At 52.0% G+C, this 10,209-nt stretch overlaps 1 long non-coding RNA gene across 3 annotated transcripts; it reads right to left on the bottom strand.

Annotated features, from left to right (window-relative positions):
* Positions 1–1,747: 1,747 nt before the first annotated feature.
* LOC139074061 (uncharacterized) lies at positions 1,748–8,677 on the bottom strand. Of its 3 annotated transcripts, XR_011523386.1 has the most exons (4): positions 8,373–8,677; positions 6,835–6,939; positions 5,448–6,482; positions 1,748–2,152 (listed from the first exon to the last, which is right to left on the bottom strand). It is a non-coding gene; the product is annotated as an uncharacterized lncRNA (long non-coding RNA). The 3 variants fall into 3 exon arrangements; XR_011523384.1 differs by lacking the exon at positions 8,373–8,677 and having other exon boundaries at positions 5,448–6,092; positions 6,835–7,051; XR_011523385.1 differs by lacking the exon at positions 8,373–8,677 and having other exon boundaries at positions 6,835–6,968.
* Between the last annotated feature and the right edge of the window lie 1,532 nt (positions 8,678–10,209).

Here is a 10,209-nt window from a genome sequence, read left to right as displayed (position 1 = left end):
CCGTCCTCTTCTTGCACATTGCTGCCCCTCCCCCCACAGCCAGGGGTTTTCAGCACCGGCTGCACATTAGAATCATCTGGGGAGCTTTTAAAAAGTACCAGCACCTGAGTGCCCCCTAATTAAATCAGAGTCACTAGAGTGGGGCCAGATGTGGTAGCTTTAAAAGCTCCCAGGCGATTCTGAAGGGGCGGCCAGGGTTTCAAGCCACTGCCCTCGGTGACCCCCAGGACTTCCTGACCACCTACGCCCCGGAGCCTTCAGAGCCGTATCTGCAGACCCTGACGCACCCAGAAACACCTTTGCTTGCCCAAAGATTCCAGCCAGACGGCTCCTCCTATTGGAAGTGGATTCGGCGGTGTCTTCTCAGCTTTTGTAGAAGCTGTTCCAGAGTTGAGCACACTTATCCCGAAACTAAAGCCGTACAGCTCTCCCTTTTCTCTGTGGACAGTCCGCTTGTGCGTTTCCATAATGGACTAATTAGGGAGGACATTTTCTTTCTGACCTAAGATAGACCTTCATAGCAGAACCAGAAACAAGTTTATTATTTTCATCTCTTGAATGTTGAATGGAAAAAATATAGAAGGCTAAAATGCCTACGACCAAATCATGATGCTCCGGTTCAGTTCTCTGCTTCACTCTCCCAAAAAAAAAGAAAAATGTTGCTGCTGCCTTCGGCTTCCTGATTCCCTGACCTGGGAACCCGTCCTGCTCCGCCCTCCAGGCTCCCTCCTCGCTGGAGTGGGATTAGGTGTCTCCCCACCCAGAATGCAAGGCCTTTGTAGGCAGGGACCACGTCTTAGTCTGCGCTGTAACTTCCATGCCAGCATGGTGCCCGGCATAGGACAAAGTTTCGTTGAATGAATGAATGAACGAAATGTTACGGGTGTGGCCCACAGAATAAGCCACCACTCAGGTTGGTTCTCCTGAATGGATTCACAAAGAAGAGACAGGAGCGCTCAGCCTAGCAACGATCATTTGGGAGGCAGCCCTCTAGTGTCTGCAGAAAGGACGCGCTCCCGCTCTGGGCATGAACTTGAGGGTCTTGTAGAGCATCCTGAGCCTGGGATGCACAAGCATCAGCTGGAAGGCTTGTCAGACCCATTCTGACCCCACTGAGATGGGGAATTTGTCTTTCACACACTCCCACTGGCTGCAGCCCAGAACCGGAACGGTCTAGCACTCCCCAAACGCAAAGTTCCCGTCACTTGAATACCTGGGAAGTAAGCTGAGGAAAAAAACACTGAAAGGTGGAAATTCACCAGTATCCCAAGTAGGAGACCATTTCTTGGAACCAGACTTGCCCCAGCGCCCCCTGCTGGGCTGGGGAAGCCCAAGTGGGCACAGAAGGGATGCTGGAGACGGTGTCCAGGGGCTCACCCATCCACAGCCTCCCTTGCTGGACCAGGAGACCTCCTGTTTCCCCTGGGACGTTTGGATAAGCCATCTGAATGATGGGGACAAGGCAGGGTTAAAAGGCTTTTCCAGGGGGCTGCAGCCGCTCCCCACTGCCCAGAAGCCCAGTGTCATTTGTGCTCCTGGCTGTGTTTGCCCAGCCCCCAGCATACACCTGCCATGGAGAATCTTCTCTACTCCTGTTCCTTCAAGAACAGACATGGAGACGTGGTATATCCACGCGATGGGATATTATTCAGTCATCAAAGAGGAGGAAGTCCTGACACATGCTGTAACACAGATGAACCGTGAAAAGGTGATGCCAAGTGAAAGAAGCCAGACACAAAAGGCCACATAATATATGATTCCATTTATACAAAATGTCCAGAACAGACAAACGCATAGAGATGGAAAGTAGATTAGTGGTTGCCAGGAGTTGGGAGGCATTGGGACTGACTGCTGATGGGTACAGAATTTCCCTTTTGGGGTGCTGAAATGTTCTGGAGCCAGATAATGGTGATGGTTGCCCAATACTGTGAATGTAGTAAATGCCACTGAATTGTACACTTTAAAATGGTTAAAATGGGGTCTGGCCCCATGGCCGAGTGGTTAAGTTCGTGCGCTCCGCTGCAGGCGGCCCAGTGTTTCGTTGGTTCAAATCCTGGGCGCAGACATGGCACTGCTCATCAAACCATGCTGAGGCAGCATCCCACACGCCACAACTAGAAGGACCCACAACGAAGAATATACAACTGTGTACCTAGGGGTTTTGGGGAGAAAAAGGAAAAAGTAAAATCTTTAAAATGGTTAAAATGGTGACTTTTATGTTATGCATATTTTACCACAATTAAAAAAAACAGATGTGGTTGCTCATAAGTAAACCGTTTTCTGTGGACACCCCCTGGCTCTGTAAGAACCTCAGAGCTGGGCACCAGTGGTCAGCTTGAAGGCGGAGAGTTCAGCCCAGCGATTGGTCTGGTTCCCCAAACCAGGTCAGCGGCCAGAGCTCTCAGAAGCAGGAAGCACCACTGCCTCGCAATCACTCACGGCTGTGATCTGTTTCTACCCACAGAACACTTCCGACACCAAATATGTGTGTGTACGGGGGAGGGTCCCACACCAACCAATTCTCTGACTCCAGCTGGGTGCCCTACAATTTATTTAGTTAGTTAGTTAGTTAGTTATTTTGAGGAAGATTAGCCCTGAGCTAACTACTGCCAATCCTCCTCTTTTTGCTGAGGAAGACTGGCCCTGAGCCAACATCCATGCCCATCTTCCTCCACTTTATATGTGGGACACCTACCACAGCATGGCTTGCCAAGCGGTGCCACGTCCTCACCTGGGATCCGAACCGGTGAACCCCGGGCCGCCAAGAAGCGGGTTCACCAACCCAGCCCTCTGAACCCCCCAACCCCATTATTTAGGGGGTTTTATGGAGATACCATTGCGTAGGCATGATAGAGTAAATCATCGGCCATTGGTGATTAACTCAATCTTCAGGCCCTCTCCCCTCCCAGGAGGCTGGGGGTAGGGCTGAAGGTGCCAACCTTCTAGTCATGCCTGGTCTTTCTGGTGACCAGCCCCCATCCCAAAGCTGTCTGGGGGCCTCCAGCCACCAGTCTTCTCATTAGCATACAAGACACTCATCATTCTGGAGAACCCAAGGACCTAGAGACTGAGACCAAATATTATAACAAAAGATGATTCTGTCACTCAGGAAATTAGAAAGATTTTAGAACCTCTGTGCCAGGAACAGGAGACAAAGATAAAATATATAGATCTTATTATATCACAATATCACATCCACCATCAACAAATGATATTGAACACCCACTATGTGCTCTGCCAGAGATGGGGGAGGAGAGGGGAGGCACAGGGTGTGCGGGGGTCAAGATTCTATTTGAACGAAGTTAAATTCAAGATGCTAAGTTTTTTTCAAAAGGTATTAATTCGACCCTGTGACTGGACACACCAGGTAAGCAGACTGAAACTCAGAGCTGGAGTTCTAAGTGTGGCGGCCGTAGGTATAAAGATGGGGTTCAAAGCCATGGGAATGGATGTGATCACCAGGGTGGAGAGCAGGCAGAGAAAGGGGCCCAGGCCGGGGACACCACTACATTTAGAGGCAGTGGAGGAAAAACAAGTAAAGGAGATGAAATCCAGCAGCCTGTGACCAGGAGGAAAACCAGGAGCCTGAGGTCTCCCGTCCCCAGTGACGCCGACCTGGGCAGACTCAGCAAAGCAGAGTGCACAGAGCCCCCGCAGGAGCAGGTTGAAGAGACGAGGAGGTGAGCAGGTGGGACAGCGAGCACGCATGAGTCTTTCAGTAGGTTTTGCCGGTGGCACTGGGAGGTGAGGTGTACAAATGCGTTGCCTCCTAAGGGATTTGTAATGGAGACACTCGAAGAGCAGGTTCATGGGCCCATGGAAATGAATTGGTAAAAAAGAGAAACCAGGGACCACGATAGTGGTTAATTCCCGTGCTCTGCTTCAGTGGCCAGGGGTTGGTGGGTTCAGATCCCAGGCACGGACCCACATACCACTCATCAAGCCATGCTGTGGCGGCATCCCACATACAAAATAGAGGAAGATGGGCACAGATGTTAACTCAGCAACAATCTTCCTCAAGCAAAAAGAGGAAGATTGGCAACAGATGTTAGCTCAGGGCCAATCTTCCTCACAAAAAAAAAAAGAGAGAGAGACAGAGAAAGCAGCAGCATAGGGACAATGAGGGTCTTGGCAGTGAAGTCCTGGGAAGGAGAGAAGTGGTAGGTGCACCTTTGGAAGGAGCGAGACACCCTAAAGTGTTTCTATACCCCCAGTCTCCTCTTCCTCACCTCCCCCACCCAAAGCTCTTTCTAGGCCACCAGGGCCCCCCGTCACTCATCTCATCGGCTCTCAGTCCATCGTTCCACAGGTGTTTGTGAATCACCTGCTGGGGGCCAGGTGCTGTGTTGGGAGCTGATCCCAGCCCCATGGCACTTGCAGAGCCGCAGGCTGGACACAGCAGTCTCAGTACTATCATGGGCGGGGAGAGGGGCTGAGGAGGCACAGGGTGGTGAGCGAGCCGGACCAGAGCAGCACAGAGGAAGCAGGCTGAAAGGTGAGCCGGAGTCTGGCAGGTGGGCGGGCGAGTGATGAGGGCAGAGGGCAGAGGGCAGAGTGCAAAGGAACCTCTGAGAAACCAAAAGATTAACATGACGGACCGTATTTTAGAGACCAAGGAGGGCGAGGTGGAAAGATGTGTCTGGAGAGATGGGCAGGAGCCGTGGTGGACAGTGCTGTGTGGTCCATGGTGGGGAGGAATTTGTCCTTTATTGAAGGAAAATCTGTGAAGCCTCTCTTCTTCATCCTCTCTATCCAAGTGATCACCAAGTTGCCTCCAAGATATCTATTGCCTGTCCACTTCTCTCTGTGCTCGTTGTTACAAACCTGGTGCACAATACTACAGTCTTGTCCAGGAGTACCTCCTCTACTCGCTTTATCTCCTTTCTGGCTCCTCGGAGGTCCCTCAGCATCACTGTCACCAGAAGTCATAGCTTTCCCCTCAGCCAACCCCAGGGCCCCTTGGGCTCCTCTCACTGCCCACTTCTTCCAGGGATCTGCTCCAGGATGACAGATATGACTAGATATCCACCCCCCCCCCCCACACACAACATATTGCTTTGTCTCCTCATGGTCGCAAAGGGGCTGCAGCAGTTCCAGCCTCCCACAGGGACCACCACACCCAAAGAGAATGGGGGCATTTCTCCCAGTAGTTCTTTCTAGAAGAAGAGAAAGTCCTTCCCAGAGACACCTCCACAGGCTTCCTCTCAGGTTCATTTCTTAAATCAGTCGCTGCCCAGAGGAGAGAAACACCAACCATGATTACCCCACCAGGCTGGGAAGAGCACAAAGCCCAGGACTGCTGACACCAGAACAAACCCGAGTTTTGTCAGTAAGAAGGTGGGGACAGCTGTTGTCAGGAAACAACAGGTCTCGTTAGTCTCATTAGTGAACTGCATAATTACAAATCTACTTTGCCTCTGCGGAGCAAATCCATCCTAAAAAATTACCTTTGTTGGATGCCGCAAACACGTCCACCCCGTCCACGGGCTGCCTTCTGCAGTGTCTTTCACAGGAGGTCTGTGCAGACCCCAGCCTGGTCCTCCAGCCCTGGATGTGCTGGCACAGCCATTCTGAAGGTCACAGCGGCTCTGTGCCCAGATCACACATTCGTCTTCCAGAGTAATTCCGGGCACCCAGGACTCCTGCTCTCTCGATCTTCTCTTTTCAACATCATTCTGCCAGCAGCTTAGCAGAGATGGAACTGCGATGCGTTTCTCGGCTTAGTTCCACTGAACGCTGAGATCCAGGTGCAAATGAACACAGCCACGCTCCCAGGCCCCACACACCCCCTCATCTAACTGGTCCCTAATGGTGGAAGGAGGGATGGAACTTCCCCTTATTAAATAAACAGTTTTGGTGTTGGCTGGGAACTCAGGGAGCCCAGACGGATGTAAAAAATAGATTTTTATAGGGGCTGGCCCCGTGGCCGAGTGGTTAAATCCGCGCGCTCCGCTGCAGGCAGCCCAGTGTTTCGTTAGTTCGAATCCTGGGAGCGGACATGGTGCTGCTCATCAGACCACGCTGAGGCAGCATCCCACATGCCACAACTAGAAGGACCCACAACGAAGAATACACAACTATGTACCGGGGGGCTTTGGGGAGAAAAAGGAAAAAAATTAAATCTTTAAAAAAAAATAGATTTTTATATCAGATTTGAGTCATATCCCTCCACCTCTACAGACAGTGGTGTGCTGGTGAATGTTTAACAACCAGTTCTTGTCTATCTATCACCTCTGTCTCTTTCTGTCTCTGTCTCTCTCTATCTATTAACGTCTATCTATATCTATCTATTTATTTACATCTCTCTAGCTATCGATATCTAGCTATCTCTCTCTATCACCTATCTATAATGAATTTTACTCACATAAAGGTAATAAATACTCCAGACCCCTCACTTCCTACTCATTCTACTGCACAGCTGAGAATGGTGGATGAGTAAATTCCCTAAAGGAAAATCCAGGTACCGTTGGCAGAAAGAATGCCTGTGTGAACAAATATTAGCATGACTCAAAGGGCCTCTGGAGCCGACTCCTGCCCGCTCTTCACGCCTTGTTTCACACCCCTCACTCCTCCAACATTGTTCCCAGCCACACAGGACATCTCTCAGTTCCTGGAAGCTGCCTCACCTCTGGGCATTTGCACATCTTACAGTCCCACTTGGCTAACTCCTACTTATCTCTCAAGAGTTCGTTTAGATACCACTTCCTCTGTGATCCTCAGTCTGGGTTACATAGACCTCCAAGAGCTCCTATATCCATTTATATTTTATTTAACAAGCATTTATTGATCACCACTTTTGTGCCAAGTTCAGCTGCATCACTGTATTATTCTTACCTGTATGTTTCACTAGACCTTATGCTCTGTGGGGTGGGCATCTTGGGCGTCTTCCTCGTCAATATGTCCCCAGGACATTCAACAGTATGTGAAACACAGTCAACGCTCCATTTTCGTTGAAAAGAAAGGAATAATTTTTTTGAGGTGAAATTCACACAACATAAACACAGCCATCTTAAAGTGAACAATTCAGAGGCATTTAGGATAGTCAAATGTTGTACCACTGCCATCCCTATCTAGTTCCATTTTCATCAACCCAAAAGGGAGCCTCGTACCCATTAAGCTGTCACTTCCCATTCCCCAGCCCCAGCCCCCAATCTGCTATGAAAGAATTTTTATATGAATGGAAGTTTTCCACTTTTGAATTGGATGGATAATTTAGTTTTCTGCCGACACTGAGGCCTCAGGGAGAGTGAGTACCTGAGCACAGAGGAGAACCTCTTAGTGTCTCTCCTCAGAGCCTCACCGTGAGCTGGAAACATTCCCATCTGGCCGTGGACGGCTTTCTTGGGAGAGCCTAGCTGGAGAACCTTTGCCAGGAAGTTGGGGACTCTGAGGGGGAACCTCAGAAAGGGAGTGGGGAGGGGGTTGGGTGAGGCTGGTGGGGGTGGATGCGAGGAGGCTGACAGAGTGCTCCGCTCATCGAATCCACCGCCGTGGGCAAGGGGCGGCCTCGGGTCCTGGGGCCCGCACTCCTGACTCGTGAGGGAGTGGGCCTGGTGCCCCACAGCCCCCTGGGGGATGTGGGGTTTAGCACAAGCAGATGGGGAATCTAGGCCAGGATGAGGTGCTTCAAGTCAAACGGGTCTGTGGGAGCAGGGTCGCCTCCCAGAACCGATTTCCTTGGTGCTAAGAGGCAAGGCACCCCCTCCAGAGTCCCCAGGTCTCCCAACATCATCCTTGATGGCCCATGTCACCCTCCCTCCATCTTCATCTTGCCCCCTCGTCGTCTCCCCCAGGGGCCTGGCTTTAAGCTAGCTTCTAGGGAACTGTGGGGAAGTGAGGCAGGTGAGGGAGGAGGAGAAGGGAAGAGAACTTGAGGGGGGAGCGGCGGGGAGGGCCTGTCCTTAAATCTTTTCTGGAAGAGTGTGGATGGGCGGGTGACAAGCGGCCACACTGCTCTGGGCCTCCACCGAGCCTGCCTCCTGTCCCGGCCCCTCTGCTGGGTGCCCTCCCCTGAGAGCAGCCTGGCACACAGACTTCTGTGATATAAAGCGGTTCTTACCATAACCCGGGTTAGTGTCCTGCCTGAATGTCACTCGACAGTGTGTCTTTTCATGTCAGTAAATACAGTGCGTTCATTTCCTACGGCTGCTGTAACAAATTACCACCAACCTCACAGCCTTGAGCAATGTGAGTTTATTCTGCAGTTCTGGGAGTCAGATCTTAACAGGACTAAGGGTGTCGGCAGGGCGGGGTCCTCCTGGAGGCTCTAGGTGAGTGTAGGGGGCTGAACAGTGGCCCCCAAAAGATATGTCCACATCCTCATCCCGGGGTCCTGAGAATAGCACCTTATATGGCAAAAGAGTGCACATTACCTTATATGGAAAAGCGTGGGATTAAGCTAAGGATGCCGAGAGGAGGAGCTTCTCTTGGATTTCCCAGGTGGGCCCTAAATGCAGCCACGTGTATCCTTATCAGAGAGACACATGGACAGACAGACAAGAAGACAGAGAATGGAGAAGGCAGTGTGACCGTGGGCCAGAGACTGGAATGATGCTGCCACAAACCAGAGAAAGTCGACAGCCGCCCGAAGCTGGAGGCAGCAGAGCGCGGACTCCCCCCGAGCCTGCAGAGGGGCCTGCATTTCGACGCTATGATCTCCAGATTCTGGCCTCCAGAACTGTAAGAGAATAAATTTCTGTGGTTTTAAGCTACCAAATTTGAGGTCATGTGTTACAGCAATCACAGGAAACTAATATGGTGAGAATCTGTGCCTAGCCTTTTCCAGCTTCTAGAAACCGCCTACATTCCTTGACTTATGGCCCCTCCTCCATCCTCAAAGCCAGTGGTGTAGCATCTTCTCTCCTCCATGACCTTCTGCCTCCCTCCTAGAAGGATCCTTGTACTACACTGAGTCCACCTGGAGAACCAGGATAACCTCCCCATCTCAAGATCCCAACTTAGTCTCATCTGCAAAGTCCTTTTTACCCTGTAGAGTAACATATCCACAGGATCTGGGGTCTAGGACGAGCACATCTCGGGGGGTGAACCACACTCAGGTACCCGGCTCCAAGGTGTTTTGCAAGCAGTCATCTCTGGAGGTCCCCATTAGAACTTGAGGTCCCTTGAATCTGCAGAAGGACTCAGCGGACTGTGCTCACCTTCTTCTCTTCCCGCCAGGAGACTTGGTCCTCTCCCTCCGATCCCTGCTCTGGAAAGGCCCCTGGGGCCCCTTTGAGTTGGGTGGCAGAGATGCTCACAGGTCTTCAAACCCTGCTTCTGCTCCCCACACTCACTGGAACCCACAGCCCTGAGGGCCTCCCCTCCCTTGGCTGCCTCCCTTCCATCCTTCCCAGCGCCCTCACGACCATGCTTCGACGTCCCCAGACCCCAGCCATCCGTCAGAGTCCACAGGCCTTGGGCCTCCTGCCTTATGACGGTGGTGGCCATGCTTCCCCAAAGCTCACTCAGAACCACTTCCAGGGTGGCAGTGAGCAAGAGCGTAAGTGGGCCACTGTCCTTGGAATAATCCAGGACAGGACTACCAACAGCCCATGTCACCTTAGGCCGCAGTCGGCTGGGGTCAAAGCAATGCGGAGGGAACAAGGGATTCTGGCTCAGCTTCAAGCCTGCCCTTTTTTGGACTCCGATGTGGTTCCTGAACACCTAGCCCCCTCGTTCTCTCTCTGGCAGACACTGTGGCCTGACCAACGCCCTCACCCCCATGTCTTCCTACGAACTGGCCCCCAACTTGGTTCACCCTGCTCCTCAGGGAAGACCGGGACCGCCAAGCCCACGGGCGTGAATTCTAATCGGTCCACAGCCATCGTGCTGGCTCGTTTTCCCTGCCAAATGACTGGTCAGGCATGGGCAGGTGAAGCAGTTCTGGCCAATGAAATGTGAGGCTCCGGAGAAGGATTTTCTTCATCTTTAAAAGGAGACAAAAGCTACAGAAGTTGTGTCATTGCCGGAGTCTGAGGCCTGGCCCTACGGAGCCCGTCTTGAGAGCCCAGGGGAGCAGCCAGGAGGACAGACAGGGGCGGGGGGCGGGGACAGAGGAGATAAGCAACCAGCCTGTGTCTTGGGGCATGCAGCGGCTGCTTGAACTGGGTTTCTATTATTTGCATGGCAAGCCCCTCACGGACTCCCCGCTGTGCTGCTGCGGCTTCTGCTCTCCTTTGCTCTGTCCCTGCCCACCCCTGGCCTGTGAGG

This window comes from Equus przewalskii, chromosome 10 (assembly GCF_037783145.1).
Source record: "Equus przewalskii isolate Varuska chromosome 10, EquPr2, whole genome shotgun sequence".
Taxonomy (NCBI): Eukaryota; Metazoa; Chordata; class Mammalia; order Perissodactyla; family Equidae; genus Equus; species Equus przewalskii.
This window is presented reverse-complemented; position numbering and strand designations above follow the sequence as displayed.